At 39.2% G+C, this 21,888-nt stretch overlaps 1 pseudogene across 1 annotated transcript in view; it reads right to left on the bottom strand.

The window, feature by feature from the left end:
• LOC117090551 overlaps positions 1-8,703 on the bottom strand; it is a 48,873-nt pseudogene extending 40,170 nt beyond the window's left edge. Inside the window, exons 1-3 of the transcript XR_004440059.1 lie at positions 8,625-8,703; positions 8,078-8,188; positions 6,420-6,494 (exon numbers count right to left, since the gene is read on the bottom strand). The product of XR_004440059.1 is annotated as a gamma-taxilin-like (transcript). The remainder of the gene's footprint in view (positions 1-6,419; positions 6,495-8,077; positions 8,189-8,624) is intronic.
• Positions 8,704-21,888: the final 13,185 nt, after the last annotated feature.

Raw genomic sequence — 21,888 nt, 5'->3', positions numbered from 1 at the left:
GTATTTACACTTAATACTTATGACTATTTTATCTATAAAACTGAAAGGGGTTACAATTAGTTCTAAAACTCTAACACTGTGATTATTTGCAAGTGGAGATATCTCTATGAATCTAAATGCCAACCTTGGCAGCAAAAGAATCAGGAAATCCAAAACCAAAGACTGTAATGCCCAAAGACGCTGAAATATGCTTTTGCCTTACTTGTTTTGGAAAAGGCCACCAACTGGGTCACTCAATTAGAATCGTCAAGTCATACATTTCTAGATTTCCAATGGTTCTTGACTTTTATGGATTACCTAAATGGAACTACTTGGTCACAATTTTATGAAGCTACACTTCCCCAGCTCCAATTAAACCAATAATAATAAGTTAAGAGACATCAAGCCTTTTATTTTACCCAGATCATTTTAACATATGTTGACACTATTGCCAGACTGTTAGGAAAAACGAAACTCTAAGTCTCGTCTAAGTGTGCTCTTCTAAACTCTCAATATAGAATATTTCATCTCTGGTCACCAATATGTGAGGATTTCTGTCCATTCTTAGCAATTCTTCAGCGGACAACAAATGGGTAGCCTAGGATTCAATTTAATTCTGGTCACTAGTCACCTAGAAAGAATGAAAATCTCTACAATTTAAGACGTCAGTCCCACTAGACTGCCCCCATTTCAGATGTCAGCCACAGGGCTCATTTTGTAAACTATGCTACCCTCAACCTCCTCCTTAGGTTCAATTAATTGGCTAGAGTGGCTCACAGAAGTTACAGAAACACTTACACTTACAGAGTTATTATAATGAATACTACAAAGGATACAAATGAAGAGCTAGACAGAAGAGATGCAAACAGTGAAGTATGTGGGAAGGAGCATGAGGCTTCCCTGTTCCAGGAACCTCTTGGACCCTTCACACATCAAGCTATCCGAAAGTTATTTAAACTTCATTCACTAGGTGTTTACAAGGCTTCAATGCATAACCATAACTGACTACATTACTGGTGGCTGGTGATCAACTAAACTTTCAGCCCCTGGTGCTGTCTCTGAAGAGTTTGGGATAAGACTGAAAGTCCCAATCTTCTAATCACAAGGTTGGTTTCTCTGGCAACTGCCTCCCATTCTGGGGCTAAGAACACACTAATAGTCACCTCATTAGAAAACGATTCTCCTATCACCAGGAAATTCCAAGGGATTTAGCAGCTATTTGTCAAATGCTCCTATTACTCATGAAATTAGAAAGGTCATAAGAGCTCCATGTCAGGAACTGGAGGTCAAAGACTACATATTAGAAGAAAAAATTATCCCAGCATCCCAACAATAAGGGTTTTAGGAGCTATATATTAGGAAAATGGGGCAAAGACCAATATATTTATTATTTCACAGAGGATAGTCTGTTTTCTCTTTTTCAGTTTACAGAGTTTGTCTCCATTATTTGGTTTATACTCCTGCCTCCATCTTTAAAATCAACAGCAAAACATCCTGAGATCTCTCTCTCACTCTCTCTCTTTTCTCTCTTTCTGTGTCTCTCTGACATCCCCTTACTTTTTTTGGTGGGGGGCAGTGGGAGCTATAAATTCTCCTTTTAATCTTCTTTCTTATTTTAAAATATTGTAAAAACAAATAAAACTTATATATTCCTAGGACATCTCTTTTTCTGACTGATCTTCCTGCCCTCCTCGTAAAAGAACTGTGATTGATTACACTCATCCACTACGTAATCCAAGATAATCTTCCTGTCTCAGGATCCTACTTTGTGACATGTGCAAATCAAGTTTTGCCAAGCAGGGAAACATATTCACAGGTAACAGAGATCAGGACACAAATATGATTTGACGAGTTGGGGCATATTATTCTATCCACCACATATATGTTATTGCCTTTAATGTGGTTCACACTTCAATTCTTAAAAGAGAAACTCTCTTACAAACTAATAGCACAACTTCTAGAATCAGCTCTCCACCAAACAATACTGCCTTGTGTGAGAACACAAAATGTATCATCTTCTCTAGCAAATATTATCATGACATATTAAAGGGTGAGTAGTGTACTGGAGTGAGGATCATTGAAGGACATTTTGGAATTGTTACATTCTAACAAAAATCCAAGGCAATGAAGATTAACAAAATTATCTTGGTGGCACAGAGAGACAACATGGGATATTTTATAAATCTGTCCCATCAACTCATCATTAACTCATAAAACTCACAGTTTTAAATACCAACATAAATTCAACTAGGAAATGGGCTGAATCATAAAAACATTATCTCAGGGTCTGAGTGGATATTGAGGTCAACTAACATCTTTTTTTCTTTTGAATATACTACCTGGTAAAATTTTAACACAGTTCACATGCACTGCTTTAAACAGTATATTAAATTTATATAATACTTTATATGTCTAAATGCTGTCACAGATACCATAGTATCTAACAGTTACTTTGTACATCACATTAAGATCAAGGAAAAAAGAACTGGGAAGAGATAGAGAAAAGAGACAAAGGGATTTAATTTGGACATCAGGTTAAAACATAACTTTATATAAGCAAAAATTATCTAAATAGTGTAATTTGAAACTCCGAAATCTAATCAGAACTTAAAATAACCAGGGGAGTACTTGATTAGAAAAAAGAAGATACTACATTTCAGAAAGACCTGTAGCATTTTAATTTACCTGCCTACCATCCCTAATCTCTACCTTGAGGGCAACCATTAGGAAAGCAGCTAGTATTCCTGGTGTGAACTGCTGGTGCCACAGTAGGGAATATAAACCTTGCTATTAAAAAAGAGCTATGGTGGTGGGGGTGACTTGTCTATTGGTTCCCCAGGGAAAGGCAACAGAATTTTCTCAAGGCTGTTGTGGCCTGCTGGTGATATTTGTTGAAGACACAGCCACTAGAAGTAAGGAGTAAACAGAGGAAAAAAGTAGTACGTAGGCTAAAAAGCCTGAAGGGAAAGTAAGTGTGGGGAAAAGAGAGATCAAACTGTTACTATGTCTATATAGAAAGTAGTAGACATAAGAGACTCCATTTTGTTCTGTATTTGAGATGCTGTTAATCTGTGACCCTATCCCCACCCTTGCAATCTTGTCGTTGCAAGAGACACGTGCTGTGGTGACTCAAGGTTTAATGGATTTTGGGCTGTGCAGGATGTGCTTTGTTATACAAGTGCCTGAAGGCAGCTTGCTGGTTAAAAGTCATCACTGTTCTCTTAATCTCAAGTATCCAGGGACATGTACACTGCCAAAGGTCGCAGGGACTTCTGCCTAGAGAAGCTAGGTATTGTCCAAGGTTTCTCCCCATGTGAGAGTCTGAAATATGGCCTTGTGGGAAGGGAAAGACCTGATCGTCCCCCACCCTAACACACCCGTGAAGGGTCCGTGCTGAGGAGGACTAATACATGAGGAAAGAAGGCCTCTTGGCGGTTGTTGGCAGTTGAGATAGAGAAAAGCATCTGTCTCCTGCCCGTCCCTGGGCAATGGAACATCTCAGTGTAAAACCCGATTGTATGTTGTTTACTAAGAAAGGAGAAAACCGCCTTAGGGTGAAAGGTGGGACTTGCTAGCGCAATGCTGTTCTTTACGCACTAAAAAGGTTTAAGAAGATGTTTACATATTCATATCAAGGCACAACATCTTTCCTTATTCATGTCACAGAGATCTTTATTCACATGTCTTACTGCTGACCTTCTCCCTACGATGATACTATTATCCTGTCACTTCCCTTTTTCTAAGATGGTAAAGATAATTATCAATAAATACTAAGGGAACTCAGAGACCAGTGCCGACGTGGGTCCTCTGTATGCTGAGCACCGGTCCACTGGGCCCACTTTTTGTTTCTGTATAGTTTGTCTCTGTGTCTCATTTCTTTTCTCAAGTCTCTCGTTCCACCTAACAAGAAACGCCCATAGGTGTGGAGGCGCAGGCCACCCCTTCAAGTAAGAGGCTGGAAAATAAATACACAAAAAAAGTTAAGGTTTTATAAAGGATTGAAAAATATCATGGGACCTACAAGGATATATGCATGTCCAAAGCAGGATGCACACTTAGAAAACCCTATGTTTTCTCCTCTGGCTGACAGTCAGGATGCACACAACAAGGTACCATCCTCCTTTGGGGAATTCCTTGGTTCTAGGAAGACCCCCATCCCACACCACCTGCAAATACCAAAATCCAAGAATGCTCAAGTCCCTTATATAAAATGTTACAGTATTTGCACATAACCTACCCACAGCCTCCCACATACTTTAACTCTCGAGTACTCTGAATACCTAATACCATGTAAATGCTGTGTAAAGAGTTGTTATGCTGTATGGTTTAAGGGAAATTACAAGAAAAAAGTGTACGTGTTCAGTACAAATGAAACCATCTATTTTTAATTTTGCAAATATTTTCAATCCACAGTTGGTTGAACCTACAAAAGTGAAACTCACAGACACAAATGGCCAACTGTGGTACTTAAGATAAGTTTTAAATTGTCCAGCCAATCAACTGGCTGAAGACGGCCAATCTACAGAGACTGGAAGTTTTTACTGATATTTATGTTTGTTCCAGGCTTTTCAAAAAATTTAACTCACTAGCTGACCACAAACAGTCTTCACAAAAGTAGTTTAGTCACTAAACAAACCCCAAAATTCACTAATAAAACCAGCAACCACAAACCCTGGTGAGTAGACAGAATCTGATTTCCAGTGTTATGACCAAGTATTCTCCAATGCCACTTCAAGACAAGGCCAAAGGGTATCTATGCTTCTTTTGACCTAAGAATAGTCAGGCTTTTCTCTCATACACAGACCTCAAATTTTGTCTTACCACTGGTCATGCACTAAAATAGAGCACAGACCCTCTTTAACAGTTCATCTGAAGAACTGGTTTACCATGTGAGATACAGTTCCTGCTCTCTGTTCTCCCCATTTGCTTGTTGAATTTGTCCTTAAATTTCTACTAATCCTGCTTATCCCTCCCTATGAAAGAAAAATATTTGGTTGATTTTAAGATGCTTAAGCTTCCTGAATTCAGTGTTCTCTTTAATAAAAAAATCTCTGTAATGTCTAAATCTGAATTTATTTGACAGTTACCATATGGTAATACTCAAAGCCTTTGGTTTCAAAAAAAAATTGTAAGTCACGCAAAAAAAAAAAAAAAAAAAAAAAAAAAACAGGAAAGTATGGGCAACGCACAGAAATAAAAAAAAAAGAAAACACACTGGAGGAAGCCCAGGTTTTAGACTTATTAATGGTTACAAACCAACGGTCATAAATATATTCAAAGAGCTACGTGGGAAACCGTGAACAAAGAGCTAAAGAAAATCAGGAAAACAGTAAGTGAACAAAATAATACATAAGCAACCAAATTAAATTCCGAAGCTGAAAAGTACAACAAAATGAACATTTTACTAAATGGGCTCAACACCAGATTTGAGCAGGCAGAAGAATCAACAAACTGGAAGCTAAGTCAACTGAAATTATGCAGTCTGAGGAATAGAAAACAAAAGATAAATAAAAATGAACAGAGCTTAAAAGACCTTTGATGCTCTCCAACACACAGAGACATGCCTACTACACACAATAGGAAGAGGAGGCAAAGAGGTGGAAAGGATATCTGCAGAATAGCCAAAACCAACTTCACATTTGGTGAAAATCATTCATTTGCACATCCAAGAAGCTCCAGGATCTGTTAAATAGAAAAAACTCAAACACTATCGTTCAAAATAAAAGAGAAACTGAAATATTTCCAGATACATGAAAGTTGAAAGAATATACTACTAATAAATCTGCCCTACAAAAACAATGCAAAAGAGGGCCCTGTAGTCAGAAATAAAAGGACAACAGACAATAATTCAAACATATATAGAGAAATAAAGAACAGTGGTAGAGATAAATATGTAGGTAAATATAAAAGTCAGCATTATTAAACTTGGGGATTGTAAGTTTTTTTCTATATGATTTTAAAAAGAAATTTATAAAACAAAATGATATTGACACACACTGTATAAAGATGTAACGTGACAATCAGAAGGCAGTGTGCAAAACTATAGAGGAGCAAAGTTTCTGTACACCACTGAATCTAAGATTCAAACTAGTTTATCATAAACAATAAACCAATTCAAACTACTTTATTATACACTTGACCGTGTTAAGAGAAAAAGACATTCCATCAAAATAATAAGCAAAAAGAACTGAGACAATTACACTAATATTAGGCAAAATAAACCTTAAGACATAATATTTTTAAAGAGACAAAGGATGCTATCCATTAATAAAAGGTTAATCCACCAAGCAGATTTAACAAATGTTAATTTATATTCACTTAAACCCAAAATATATTAAGCAAAAACAGACAAAACTTGAGACAGAAAGGCAGCACGAGAATAACAAAACTTAAAAAGCCCATCTTCTCTAGTTTCTGACTTGACTTGTGTTGTAACTTACCAAAGAATGACAGAGCCACTTTTCTTTTTAATTCACTTAAGATTTTTAAAACAACATAAATATTATTTCTGCATCCTGGAAAAGAGGGGCAGATGTTCAGTTAAAATTAAGTAATTTTTATTTGCCAGTCAGTGACACAGAGGAAATAAAAAATAAATGTGACAAGTCAGTAACCTAAAAGTGAATTCGTATATACAAAATATTCAAAAATTTTTAAAAATAAAAAAAAAAATTAGCTATGTATTTCAATCCCATCTCAGTTGAATAATGGAAGAAAGTAACCCAAAGCAAAAAGATGGCCAGAAACATGAGCAAAGAAGAAAGGAGTATGAGGTAAGTACAGAAAAGTAAGACAGAAATAGAAGTAAATTCTGCATATTCACAGCTAGCTGTTAACTATAACTCTGCCCTTCAAAGGACATTAACTTTAGTTTTAACATGGTCATTAAAAATGCTACTTGATTAAACCTTTGTTTCTAATTGAAGGACTTTTTGTTTCATCCCAAGGAGCATAAACAGGAACTTACTGAGCTTATGTATTAAATTGCAATGCTTTTTTATTACAGTTCTCTCCTGGGGGAAGCAAATACTGAGGATAAGCGTCACGTCCAAAGTGACAATGTTGACTCCCCCAGTAAGTTCAGGCAACAGTTTATTTCCCAATTATGCACGTTCTGAACCTTTCAGTTAGAATACAAGGAGAGAAGGAGAGAGAGACAGAGAGAGAGAAAGATAATTAAGCAGTAACATCTTCATGCGCAGACCAAAAATAATAAATAAATAAATAATAAATAAATAAATAAAAAATAAGTCTGACCTTAAGCAAGTCTTCAAAACCTAACTTTGCTCAAGTGTAAATGTACTGTAAATCCGCTTTAAAAAGAGACATTTTGCTGAAATGTAAACTGAACCTTCTTTCTTCCTTTTTGAAGCTTGTGAAACAGATTAGAAATTATTTCAACATTTCACAAAGGAATGATTTTTTGAGTACTGAAATGCATAATGAAGTAAGCCGTAAGGTAAGACGTTGAACATCTGAACGTGTCTAAAATGAAAGAAAAATAAAGGGGGTTAAACCATTTTAGTCTGTTTCTTTGCAGTTCTGTATTTCAGGGTCCTGAAAGCTGTATATGCTACAGCGCACTCCTTGTGCAAACTTTCCTAATCTTTAGGCACCAAACCCCAGAAGAAAAGGGATTTCAACTGTTTTAAACGCCGTCTTAATTTTGCGGTATTCAATGGAAACGATTTGAGTAAAGTAAAGAAAATGTTCTTGTGTCTCCAGGATTGAGAGATCAAAGACGCCGCACTTAAGTTTCTTCTTTGGCATGCACAGGACAGAGAAACAGCAATGAAAGAAAGAAGGGAGAAACGAAGAGAGGACAGAGAGCACAGAGAGCGGGGGGGGGGGGGGGGGGGGGGGGGAGAGAGAGAGAGAGAGAGAGAGAGAGAGGAGAGAGAGAGAGAGAGACAGAGAGAGAGAGAGAGAGAGAGAGGAGAGAGAGAGAGAGAGAGAGAGAGAGGAGAGAGAGAGAGAGAGAGAGAGAGGAGAGAGAGAGAGAGAGAGAGAGAGAGAGAGAGAGAGAGAGAGAGGTTTTGCAAGAGAAGTTGTCATACAATAATGGTGCCCAATTTAGATAGAGGTCCTCTGGTATCACCTCTCATCCTTGGCTGGAGATGTAGCCGTGCAGGTAGTGTCAAGTACTGAAGCCCCAACGCCCAATCGGTCTCACCTACTGGTTACGGCCACTTGCCATCCGGTCCTGTGGCTGAGAGGGAAAGGAGACAGAGTAGCTAGGGGTGCAAAGCGCAGCTCCAGCTACAAAGCCCGGCTTTCACATTGCCTAACAGTTTCACCTCAACTGGCGTAGCGCACCTCAACACTTTCTGCTCACTAGCTTGAGGACAGAACTAGCCTGTGAACCAAGTAAGCCCTAGACGGTGGTGACCGGCACCGGGAGTAGGGTGACGGCAGGGACGTGAGAGGGAACACCTGCTGCGTGGGTCCCCGCGGTGCCGGTCACTCGTGGCTTTCATACCGTAGCTCGTCCTCGGGGTAGCATCCTTCCCGCTGAGACCAGGGTGCGCCCTCAGCCATTCTTCTCCAACCCCTGGACCGGAACCCACCCCAAAGCTAAGTTGCTTTCTGCCCTGTTTGGCACCAATCGTCTTGGCGCCCCCGCCGTTGTCTCTTTTCGGTGTTACCTCTTTCCCTACTTCGCCACGAGGTGACTTCAGCCGCAAAACAGGCAGAGTAGCATAACGGAAGCTCTTGGGCTTAAAGCCTGGCCCTATAACTCTGGTGACCAATCGCTACATGTCAAATACCCCCACGTGACCGGAGGAGGTTGACCTCCGCCATCCACTCATCCTAACACTACCACCCTATCTTGGGGAGTGCTAGAGGGTCGGGAACGTTAAATCTTGGTCCCGGCTTCTGGCTGAAAGAGCGCAAAGTGGCCGCGAGAACTATGCCTGTTAAAGAACTACAAGTCCCGGCAGGCTGCGCGGCTCTCTGGAACTGCTCGGGATTGGAGTGTAATGCAGCACTCTAGAAGAGTATTTCTTCTGTGTGTGGCCAAATGGGATTTGTAGTTCCCAGGCTGGTGTTTCCGTATGGTAAGGCACTCATTACTGTGCTGGTACTGTGCTGGAAAGGTTTAGATTTTATTCCAACCGTTTTCTTTTGTTAGAGAATGTACGAAATTAATGACCAGTGAGAGTACACATTAAGTCTATTTTCTTATTGCTTAATCTTATAAGGACGTCACCTGCTGTTCCTAGTCATCAATGATGTAGGCATAAAAAGTATATGACTTTAAAGTGTGCGTGCATTGGCTTTCAGAATATCAGTTTTTAAGCTGTGATACCCACCCAGACTCCAGCCTGTCCAGTGCAATGGGGACCACGTACTGTTCCCCGCTGACCCAAGCGGGCTTGACTCTCCGGAGCTGTTTTCACCTAGTACATGTTAAATGGACTCCACTTTCTCCACTGTCCGTTTCTTCCTTACATTTACACGTTTGTTAAATCCACTTATTTTCCTTGATATGAACAGTTGGCAGTGGAGACGAGGGGGAATTCCCTAAAAAATGTCACGTGTTTCTTTTAGATGCAATTACTCCCAGTCATCAAAACTTGGGAGATCAGGTAATTCATGCACCATGCATTGCCTTGTTTTTAAATGTACAATTTACTAATTTTTCGTATATATATATATATATATATATATATATATGTAATCCTGACGCGAGTGGTCTTTTTGTCTAGCTTCTTTTGCTTATAATAACTGTTTTGTTTCCAAGGTCGTAGTATAATATCAGTACAGTCAGCCCTTCTTATTAGTGGGTTCAGAATCCCTAGACATCTGTAGATTCAACCAACCACAGATCAAAAATATTCAGGAAAAATAAATGAATGGTTGTATCTGTGCCAAATATGTACAGACTTTTTTCTTGTCCTTATCCTCTAAGCCATATAGCAACTATTTACGTAGCATTTACTTTGTATTCGATATTATAAGTAGTATATAAGTGATTTAAAATATACGGGAGGGTCCGGACGCGGTGGCTCACGCCTGTAATCTCAGCACTTTGGGAGGCCGAGACGGGCGGATCACGAGGTCAGGAGATCGAGACCATCCTTGCTAACACGGTGAATCCCCGTTTCTACTAAAAACACACAAAAAAAATTAGCCGGGCGTGGCAGGGGGCACCTGTAGTCCCAGCTACTCGGGGCTCTGAAGCAGGAGAACTGCGTGAACGGGGGAGGCGGAGCTTGCAGTGAACCGAGATCGCGCCACTGTTCTCCAACCTGGGCAACAGAGCGAGACTCCGTCATAAGAAAAAAAGAAAATTATATTTATATATACACACACACAAAGGAGGAGGTGCATAGGTTATGTGCAAATACTACACTTCTGTCGGGGGATGGGAAGGACAGGGCCTGAGCCTGTCACCTATGATGAGTGTGATGATACATTCTTGGCTCACTGCCACCTCTGTTTCTGAGGCTCAAGCAGTCCTTCCTCCTCACCGTGTGGCTTGGACTACAGGCTCACCATAATGGCAGGCTAATTTTTGTATCTTTTTGGTAGACACAGGTTTTCGCCATGTTACCCAGGCTACACATTTGTATCAGGGACATGAGCAAACATATATTTTGGTATCTTGTGGTCGGGGATTCCTGGAACCAATCTCCCTGAATACCACGGAACAACTGGACTTCATTTATTTTACAGCTCTAATATTCCATTGATTGGATTTACATGTTGTTTACTTTTCCATCAACAAACAGTTGAGTTGTTTCCACTTGTTGGCTAATTTGTATAGTGCTGCTTTGAACATTCATGTGCAAGTATTTGTTTGAGTATCTATTTTGAATTGTTTGGAATCGCTGGATCATGTAGTAATTTGATGTTTAATTTGTTTGAAGAACTGACAGATGTTTTCCACAGCAGCAGCACAACATTATATGCCTACCAACAATATATATGGATTATAATTTCTCAACATCTTCACCATACTTGTTTTTACCCTTCTGTTGGATTAGCCATTTCACTGAGTGTATCTTATTGTAGCTTTACATTTAATAATCATTATTTTAATTGACAGAATCATAATTGTGTATATATTGTAGTTTTGATGTGCATTTCCTTATACGTTAATGACATTGAGCATCATTCTACGTGATTATTGGTCATTTACATATCTTCTTTGGGAAAATGCCTATTCAAATCTTTTGCCTTTTTAATATTTGAGTTGGTCTTTTTCTATTGACACTTAAGATTTCCTTATACATTCTGATATAAATCTCTTGGTAGACATGGTTTGCAAATACTTCTTCTTATTCTCTGACTTTCATTTTATTTTCTTCGTGGTATCCATTGCCCCATAAAAGTTTTTAATTCAACATATCCAGTTTTTATTTTACACTTGTACTTTTGATGTCACATGTTAGAAGCCATTGGCTAATCCTAGTACATCATAATTTACAACGATTTATTTCTCTAAAAATTCCATAATTTTAGTTCTTACATTTATAACTTTGAACCATCTTTTTTTTTTTTTTTTTTTTGAGACGGAGTCTCGCTCTGTCGCCCAGGCTGGAGTGCAGTGGCCGGATCTCAGCTCACTGCAAGCTCCGCCTCCCGGATTTACGCCATTCTCTCGCCTCAGCCTCCCGAGTAGCTGGGACTACAGGCGCCCGCCATCTCGCCGGCTAATTTTTTTTTTTTGTATATTTTAGTAGAGACGGGGTTTCACCGTGTTAGCCAGGATGGTCTCGATCTCCTGACCTCGTGATCCGCCCGTCTCGGCCTCCCAAAGTGCTGGGATTACAGGCTTGAGCCACCGCGCCCGGCCGAACCATCTTAAATTAATTTGGTAGGATCCAACTTTATACTTTGGTTGTTAATATTTGTTTGTTTCTGGATACGCTTTGTTTTGTTTTGTTTTGTTTAAGGCTACTCTTTCCTGCATTGAATGGTTTTCTCACCTTTGTGAAAATCAGCTCATCACAGATGTCAGAGCTCATTTCTAGACTCTGAATTTTACTGTATTCACCTATAATCCTGTCCTCACACCAGTATCACACTGTTTTTATTATTGTCATTTTGTAGCCAGTTTGGAAATTGGGAAGCGTAAGTCGTACAACTATATTTTCTTTCTTTCTTTCTTTTTTTTTTTTTTTTAATACCTTAAGTTCTAGGGTACATGTGCACAACATGCAGGTTAGTAACAAATATATACATGTGCCATGTTGGTGTGCTGCATCCATTAACTCATCCTTTACATTAGGTATATCTGCTAATGCTATCCCTCCCCACGCCCACTCCCGACAATAAGACCCAGGGTGTGATGCTTCCCTTCCCGAGTCCAAGTGATCTCATTGTTCAATTCCCACCTATGAGTGAGAACATGTGGTATTTGGTTTTCTGTTCTTGCGATAGTTTGCTGAGAATGATGGTTTCCAGCTGCATCCATATCCCTACAAAAGATATGAACTCATCCTTTTTTATGGCTGCATAGTATTCCATGGTGTATATGTCCCACATTTTCTTAATCCAGTCTGTCACTGATGGACATTTGGATTGATTCCAAGTCTTTGCTATTGTGAATAGTTCTGCAATAAACATAGGTGTGCATGTGTCTTTATAGCAACATGACTTATAATCCTTTGGGTGTGTACCCATAATGGGATGGCTGGATCAAATAGTATTTCTAGTTCTAGATCCTTGAGGAATCGCCAAACTGACTTCCACAATGGTTGAACTTGTTTACAGTCCCACCAATAGTGTAAAAATGTTCGTATTTCTCTACATCCTCTCCAGCACTTGTTGTTTCCTGACTCTTTAACAATCACCATTCTAACTGGTAAGAGATAGTATCTCATTGTGGTTTTGATTTGCATTTCTCTGATGGCAAGTGATGATGAGCATTTTTTCATGTGTCTGTTGGCTGTATGAATGTCTTCTTTTGAGAAGTATCTATTCATATCCTTTGCCCACTTTCTGATGGGGTTGTTGGTTTTTTCTTGTAAATTTGATTGAGTTCTTTATAGGCTCTGGATATTAGCCCTTTGTCAGATGAGTAGATTGTAAAAATTTTCTCCCATTCTGTAGGTTGCCTGTTTACCCTGATGGTAGTTTCTTTTGCTGTGCAGAAGCTCTTTAGTTTAATTAGATCTGATTTGTCAATTTTGGCTTTTGTTGCCATTGCTTATGCTGTTTTAGACATGAAGTCCTTGCCCATGACTATGTCCTGAATGGTATTACCTAGGTTTTCTTCTAGGGTTTTTATGGTTTTAGGTCTAACATTTAAGTCTCTAATCATCTTGAATTAATTTTCATATAAGGAATAAGGAAAGGATCCAGTGTCGGCTTTCTACTTATGGCTAGCCAATTTTCCCGGCACCATTTATTAAATATGGAATCCTTTCCCCATTTCTTTTTTTTGTCAGGTTTGTCAAAGATCAGATGGCTGTAGATGTGTGGTATTATTTCTGAGGGCTCTGTTTGGTTCCATTGGGCTATATCTCTGTTTTCGTACCAGTGCCATGCTGTTTTGGTTACTGTAGCCTTGTAGTATAGTTTGAAGTCAGGTAGCGTGATGCCTCCAGCTTTGTTCTTTTGGCTGAGAATTGTATTGGCAATATGGGGTCTTTTTTGGTTCCATATGAACTTTAAAGCAGTTTTTTCCAATTATGTGAAGAACGCCATTGGTAGCTTAATGGGGATGGCATTTAGTCTATAAATTACCTTGGCCAGTGTGGCCATTTTCACAATATTGATTCTTCCTATCCATGAGCATGGTATTTCTTACATTTGTTTGTGTCCTCTTTTATTTCACTGAGCAGTGGTTTGTAATTCTTCTTGAAGAGGGCCTTCACATCCCTTGTAAGTTGGATTCCTACATATTTTATTCTCTTTGAGCTATTGTGAATGGGATTTAATTCATGATTTGGTTCTCTGTCTGTTACTGGTGTATAAGAATGCTTGTGATTTTTGCACATTGATTTTGTATCCTGAGACTTTGCTTAAGTTATCAGCTTAAGGAGATTTTGGGCTGAGACAATGGGGATTTCTAAATATACAATCATGTCATCTGCAAACAGGGACAATTTGACTTCTTCTTTTCCTAACTGAATACCCTTTCTTTCTTTCTCTTGCCTGATTGCCCTAGTCAGAACTTCTAATACTATGTTGAATAGGAGTGGTGGGAGAGGGCATCCCTGTCTTGTGCCAGTTTTCAAGGGCATGCTTCCAGTTTTTGCCCAGTCAGTATGATATTGGCTGTGGGTTTGTCATAAATAGCTCTTATTATTTTGAGATACGTTCCATCAATACCAAATTTATTGAGAGTTTTTAACGTGAAGGGCTGTTGAATTTTTTCAGAGGCCGTTTCTGAATCTATTCAGATAATCACGTGGTTTTTGTCTTTGGTTCTTTTTATATGCTAGATTACGTTTATTGATTTGCATATGTTGAACCAGTCTTGCATCCCAGGGATGAAGCCCACTTGATCATGGTGGATAGCTTTTTGATGTGCTGCTGGATTCGGTTTGCCAGTATTTTATTGAGGATTTTTGCATCGATGTTCATCAGGGATATTGGTCTAAAATTCTATTTTTTGGTTGTACCTTTGTCAGTCTTTGGCATCAGGTTGATGTTGGCCTCATAAAATGAGTTAGGGAGGATTCCCTCTTTTTCTATTGATCGGAATAGTTTCAGAAGGAATGGTACCAACTCCTCCTTATACCTCTGGTAGAATTTGGCTTTGAATCCGTCTGGTCCTGGACTTTTTTTGGTTGATAGGCTATTAATTATTGCCTCAATTTCTGAGCCTACTATTAGTCTATTCAGAGCTTCAACTTCTTCCTAGTTTAGTCTTGGGAGAATGTAAGTGTCCAGGAGATTATCCATTTCTTCTAGGTTTTCTAGTTTATTTGCGTAGAGGTATTTATAGTATTCTCTGATGGTAGTTTGTATTTCTGTGGGGTCGGTAGTGATATCACCTTTATCATTTTTTATTGCATCTATTTGATTCTTCTCTCTTTTCTTCTTTATTAGTCTTGCTAGTGGTCTATCGATTTTGTCGATCTTTTCAAAAAAAAAACAGCTCCTGGATTCATTGATTTTTTGGATGGTTTTTTGTGTCTCTATCTTCTTCAGTCTGCTCTGATCTTACTCGTTTCTTGCTTTCTTCTAGCTTTTGAATGTGTTTGCTCTTGCTTCTCTAGTTCTTTTAATTGTGATGTTAGGGTGTCAATTTTAGATATTTCCTGCTTTCTCTTGTGGGCATTTAGTGCTATAAATTTCCCTCTACACACTGGTTTAATTTTGTCCCAGAGATTCTGGTATGTTGTATCTTTGTTCTCTTTGGTTTCAAAGAACCTCTTTTTTTCTGCCTTCATTTTGTTGTGTACCCAGTAGTCATTCAGGAGCAGGTTGTTCAGTTTCCATGTGGTTGGGCAATCTTGATAGAGTTTCTTAGTCCTGAGTTCTAGTTTAATTGCACTGTGGTCTGAGAGACAGTTTGTTATAATTTCTGTTCTTTTACATTTGCTGTGGAGTGCTTTACTTCCAACTATGTGGTCTTTTTTGGAATAAGTGCTATGCGGTGCTGAGAAGAATGTGTATTCTGTTGATTTGGGATGGAGGGTTCTGTAGATGTCTATTAGGTCCGCTTGGTGCAGAGTTGAGTTCAATTCCTGGATATCCTTGTTAACTTTCTGTCTCGTTGATCTGTCTAATGTTAACAGTGGGGTATTAAAGTCTCCCATTATTATTGTTTGGGAGTCAAAGTGTCTTTGTAAGTCACTAGGACTTGCTTTGTGAATCTGAGTGCTCCTGTATTGGGTAGATATATATTTAGGATAGTTAGCTCTTCCTGATGAATTGATCCCTTTACCACTATGTAATGGCCTTCTTTGACTCTTTTGATCTTTGAAGGTTTAAAGTCTGTTTTATCAGACACTAGGATTGCAACCTCTCCTTTTTTTTGTTTTCCATTTTCTTGGTAGATCTTCCTCCATCCCTTTATTTTGAGCCTATGTGTGTCACTGCATGTGAGATGTGTCTCCTGAATATAGCAGACTGATGGGTCTTGACTCTTTATCCAACTTGCCAGTCTGTGTCTTTTAATTGGACCAGTTAGTCCATTTACATTTAAGGTTAATATTGTTATGTGTGAACTTGATCCTGTCATTATGATATTAGCTGGTTATTTTGTTTGCTAGTTGATGCAGTTTCTTTCTAGCATCAATGGACTTTACATTTTGGCATGTTTTTGCAATGGCTGGTACCAGTTGTTCCTTTCCATGTTTAGTGCTTCCTTCAGCATCTCTTGTAGGGCAGGCCTGGTGGTGACAAAATCTCTCAGCATTTGCTTGTCTGTAAAGGATGTTATTTCTCCTTCATTTATGAAATGTAGTTTGGCTGGATATGAAATTCTAGTTTGAAAATTATTTTCTTTACGAATGTTGAATATGGCCCCCACTGTCTTCTGGCTTGGAGAGTTTCTGCCGAGAGATCTGCTGTTAGTCTGATGAGCTTCCCTTTGTGTGTAACCTGACCTTTCTTTCTGGCTGCCCTTAACGTTTTTTCCTTCATTTCAACTTTGGTGAATCTGATAATTACGTGCCTTGGAGTTGCTCTTCTCAAGGAGTATCTTTGTGGCATTATCTGTATTTCCTGAATTTGAGTGTTGGCCTGCCTTACCAGGTTGGGGAAATTCTCCTGGATGATATCCTGCAGAGTGTTCCATTTTCCCTATCACTTTCAGGCACACCAATCAGACGTAGATTTGGCCTCTTCACCTAATCCCATACTTCTTGGAGGCTTTGTTCATTTCTTTTTACTCTTTTTTCTCCACACTTCTCTTCTTGCTTCATTCCATTCATCTGATCTTCAATTGCTGATACTCTTTCTTCCAGTTGATTGAATCAGTTACTGAAGCTTGTGCATTTGTCACGTATTTCTCTTGTTATGATTTTCATCTCTATCAGTTCTTTTAAGGTCTTCTCTGCATTGATTATTCTAGTTATCCATTCATCCATTCTTTTTTCAAGGTTTTTAGTTTCTTTGCACTGGTTACATAGTTCCTCTTTTAGCTCTGAGAAGTTTGATTGACTGAAGCCTTTTCTCAACTTGTCAAAGTCATTCTCCGTGAAGCTTTCTTCTGTTCCTGGTGATGAGCTGTGTTTCTTTGGAGGGGTCGATGTGCTCTGATTTTTTTAATTTCCAGCTTTTCTGCACTGCTTTTTCCCCATCTTTGTGATATTATCTGCCTTTGGTCTTGATGATGGTGATGTACTCATGGGGTTTTGGTGTGGGTGTCCTTTCTGTTTGTTAGTTTTCCTTCTAACAGTCCAGACCCTCAGCTGTAGGTCTGTTGGAGTTTGCCTGAGGTCCACTCCAGACCTTGTTAGGCTGGGTTTCAGCAGCAGAGGCTGCAGAAGATAGAGTATTGCTGAACAGCGAGTGTTGCTGTCTGATTCTTGCTCTGGAAGCTTCATCTCAGGGGTGTACCCGCCATGTGAGGTGTGAGGTGTCGGTCTGCACCTAGTGGGGATTGTCTCCCAGTTAGGCTACTCAGGGGTCAGGGACCCACTTGAACAGGCTGTCTGTTCTTAGATCTCAGCCTCCATGCTGTGAGATCCACTGCTCTCTTCAAAGCTATCAGACAGGGGCATTTACCTCTGCCAAGATTTCTGCTGCTTTTTGTTTAGCTATGCCGTGTCCCCAGAAGAGGAGTCTACAGAGACAGGCTGGCCTCCTTGAGCTGCAGTGGGCTTCACCCAATTCGATCTTCCCGGTGGCTTTGTTAACCCACTTAAGCCTCAGCAATGGAGGGCACCCCTCCCCCAGCCTCGCTGCCGCCTTGCAGTTAGATCTCAGACTGCTGTGCTAGCAATGAGGGAGGCTCCGTGGGCATGGGACCCTCTGGGCCAGGTGTGGGATGTAATCTCCTGGTATGCCCTTTGCTAAGACCATTGGTAAAGTGCAGTATTAGGGTGGGAGTTACCCGATTTTCCAAGTGTTATCTGTCTCAGTTTCCCTTGGCTAGGAAAAGGGATTCCCTTCCCCTTTGCGCTTCCCAGGTGAGGCGATGCCCTTCGCCCTGCTTCGGCTGTCACTGGTTGGGCTGCACCAGCTGACCAGAACCAATTGTCCAGCACTCCCTAGTGAGATGAACCTCGTACCTCAGTTGAAAATGCAGAAATCACTCGTCTCTGTGTCACTCACGCTGGGAGCTGGAGGCTGGAGCTGTTCCTATTCGGCCATCTTGGGCCCACCCCCTGTACAACTATATTTTCAAGGTTGATTTTGCTTTCTGGTTTTTTTAAAACTTCATATATTGGGAGGCTGAGGGGGGCAGATCACAAGGTCAGTAGTTTGAGACCAGTCTGACCAACATGATGAAACTCCATCACTACTAAAAATACAAAAATTAGCTGGGCATGATGGCAATCACAGCTACTCAGAAGGCTGAGGCAGGAGAATCACTTGAACCCAGAAGGCGGAGTTTGCAGTGAGCTGAGTTCCTGCCACTGCACTCTAGTCTAGTGATGGAATGAGATGCCATCTCAAAAAAAAAAAAAAAAAATTACGAATTTTCAGGTTATCTGTTCATTTCTAGGAAAATAAGACAAACCAAAAGCTGGTTACAATATTGACAGAGATCTCATTGAAGGTCTAGATTAATGTGGAGAGAATTGGCATTCTAATGTTATTGAGTTTTCCAGTCCACACATACATACACCTTTCCACTTTTCCTTAGGTTCTTTAATTTCTTTTAACATTGTTTTGTAGTTTTCTTGCACAAATCCTGTACTTCTTTTGTTAGATTTGTTATATGTATTTTATTATTTTAATGATATAAATTGTTATCTTCCTTTCACTTTTGAATTATTCATTACTAATGTGTGGAAATACAAGTGGATTTTGTATGTTGATATTATTTACCTCAACATTTCAGAATTGACTTATTAGCTTTGATAGATATGTGGTGTATGTGTTTCCTAGTATTTGCTATATGCAAGATCATGTCTTACAAATACAGCCATCTTCCTCATAACACTTCAGTAAACAACAGGACTACATAGACAATGGTGGCCTCATCATATTATAATATGATAATTTTAGTGCACCTTTTTATGTGTAAGTGTGTTTAAGTAAACAAATATTTACCATTGTGTCCTAGTTACCTACAATATTTGGTTTGGCAACATGCTGCACAGGTTTGTAGCCTGAGAGCAATAGGCCATATCGTATAGCCTAGATGTGTGGTAAGCTAAACTATCTAGGTTTCCATAGGTACAGTCTATGATATTTGCACAGTGACAAAATCATCTACACATGCCATTCTCAGAATGTATCTCTCTTCTTAAGTGACACATGAATACTATTACATCTTCCTTTGCAATCTGGATACCAACAGTTGTCCTGTTTCTCAACTGCTATGTCCTCAGTGTTGGGAGGATGTTTTGAGTCAAATAACTTGGGCCCAACTTTCCAAAGTAAAAGTAATCTACTAACTGAAGAAACCTCAGGGCTGGATATTCAGTCCTTAATTTGTAAAAGGATATTTGCATAGCCCTTTGCTGGGTGAAGGAGAAGTAAGGGAAAGGCTTCCAAAGGTCTAGCCAGATTGCTGAGGAATTCCAATTGCTAGTGACCACAAGGAGGGGGACACTGGTGCACTGGGTACACTGCCACCTGACATTGACCATATCTACACAGCATCTCTGAATGAATGTGGCTAAAATTTCCTGATGAATTCAGGATCCAAAAAAGAAGTCTAGGTCTTCTGTCCAGGTACAAGCATCTGGTTCTGACTTATTGACTCTGGTTCTGCTTCACCTTGTATTTCTACCCCATGTACATATACAATCAAATGTGTTGAGTCTGGGAAGAGTAGAGAAAGGGTGGTACAATTCCTATCTCCCTAAGTGCAGTGGGTCAGCAGACCCTTTGGACATGCAACCAGATCAGAAACTAGGCCTATGGGTACACAAATGAGGTGATGGCGATTGTTCAGGTTTTATGTGTGTGCTTGGTGTTTCATCGTACTACTGAGAACAGATGAAAGAGCTGTGTATTGGAGCCTGCAGATGGATGGGGATGGATATGACAGTAAATTTCTTCTTCTGAGAATACCCCTTCAACCTCTTTTTAACAATATGGCAGTCTTTGCTCTTCAGTGCCTGAGTTTACCCTGTGAGCATTATCTAATGCTTTCCTCAGCCTCTAGATCCTTCATAGTCAGTATAGGAGATGGCCTTTCACCCTTCAACTCTCCAAAAGTAAATTGGTTCCCAAATATTTACTAATTTGCATTGGTTTCAGGTAAGATAGACTCGCATACCATCTCTGCAGTTCACTTCTAAAATCCCAGAACTTGAAAGGATGGATTTCTACTGGGACCTATAGAGGAAAGCTGCTGAAGAGAAAGGACAACAGAGCCATGATTGCCTATGTTGAGAGATGCTCTGGGTTCCCATACATACAACCTACCAGTTTTCTGCAACCTGAAATCCCACAACTGGCACTATAATCTTAACTAGTGACTACATAAGGTTTTTGTTTTTATGATGTCTATCCATAGTTATAGTTCTTCATTCCACTAATGCAGAAAAACTGAGAATTTGATATCTCAGGACTGTGCAGTGTGGATGTCCTCTGTCTCGCAGTATGGTGCTCCTACTCTGATGGTAGACTGACATTGAGCACTATACAGCTGAGTTTACCCAGTCCAAGCAAAAATCTCAGAAAATCGAAAATAAAAAATAAAATACAGGAGGCTTAGGTAGGTAAACAAAAATAAATAAATAAATAAATAAAAAATAAAATACAAAATAAAACAGTAGAGAAACTTTTTTTTTTTTTTTTAAGGTGAAAAGTATTGTCACCTAAATGACCAACAGTCCTCATCTTATTCTCCACAGGAATAATATCTAAACATAGGACCCTTCCTGCTTGGTGACTAATCTTACTGACCCTCCTAGGTTTAACTAGGCTCACACATTCCTAAAATTCTTCCAGCTTAAGCAGAGGTCAGCCTGCAGAAATGCTTTAAAATTGTTCTTAAGGTTTATAAATGAAATTAATAATGTAAAATGAGAGAACAGAAGATTTTGAGAGTCAATTCCTTCAGATGAAATATTGTGCTGTGCAAAGGAGCTGCCTAAAATGTGATCTGCTTGAGGTACTAGTGTTACTTCAACCTCAGTAGGAAGATTTCAGAAGATCTCACTTTAGCATTTGATAAATGACACTGACCTACAGCATAGGTGGGAGCAAAAGGAGGTAGTTTCACTTGGCTGCTAGCCCCAATTCAGTATGAAATATTTATTAGCAAACTGAAATTTATATGAGAAATCTCCTAATCTGTAATGTGAGAACAATAACACCAGCTTGTGTACTTCATACGAGTTTCAGAAGATAGAACATGTTCAAGTGCTGTGTATATGTGTCCTAATCTCTGCACTTCACTCTAATAAATATTGTGTCACCCTTATTCTAGAAAAAACACTCATTTGCTGATTTATTTTATAAGTAAAGTTCAGCTTTTCTACAAATCCATATAGTAATGTAGGATTAAAAGAGAAACTAATATTTTCTATTTCTGTTTCACTTCAAATTGTATTTTTTAACTAATGCAAAAACTTTACAAGTGCTATAAGATCATTGGAAATAAAAAAATTTCAGGGATGCCTCTGGTAGAAATTAAGCAGTGATGAGCTTATACTCTTCGAAGTTACCAGAGTCTCACTGTTCATTGTTTTGAACTATTTCACAACTCTATAAATTGCAGGTAAATTATAGCAATGCAAAATCATTCTTGTGTACTGATATACAAATGAATTATGTGCAGTGACATTTCCTGGGACTTCTTCTCCCCACTGCATTTGGTTTAATGTTTCTGAAAACTTCATATCTACCCAGAATCTCCGAATGTGCTCTTGT

This window comes from Trachypithecus francoisi, unplaced genomic scaffold (assembly GCF_009764315.1).
Source record: "Trachypithecus francoisi isolate TF-2019V2 unplaced genomic scaffold, Tfra_2.0 Contig00084, whole genome shotgun sequence".
Taxonomy (NCBI): Eukaryota; Metazoa; Chordata; class Mammalia; order Primates; family Cercopithecidae; genus Trachypithecus; species Trachypithecus francoisi.
The sequence above is the reverse complement of the archived record's forward strand: the minus strand, read 5'-3'. Positions and strand labels throughout refer to the sequence as shown.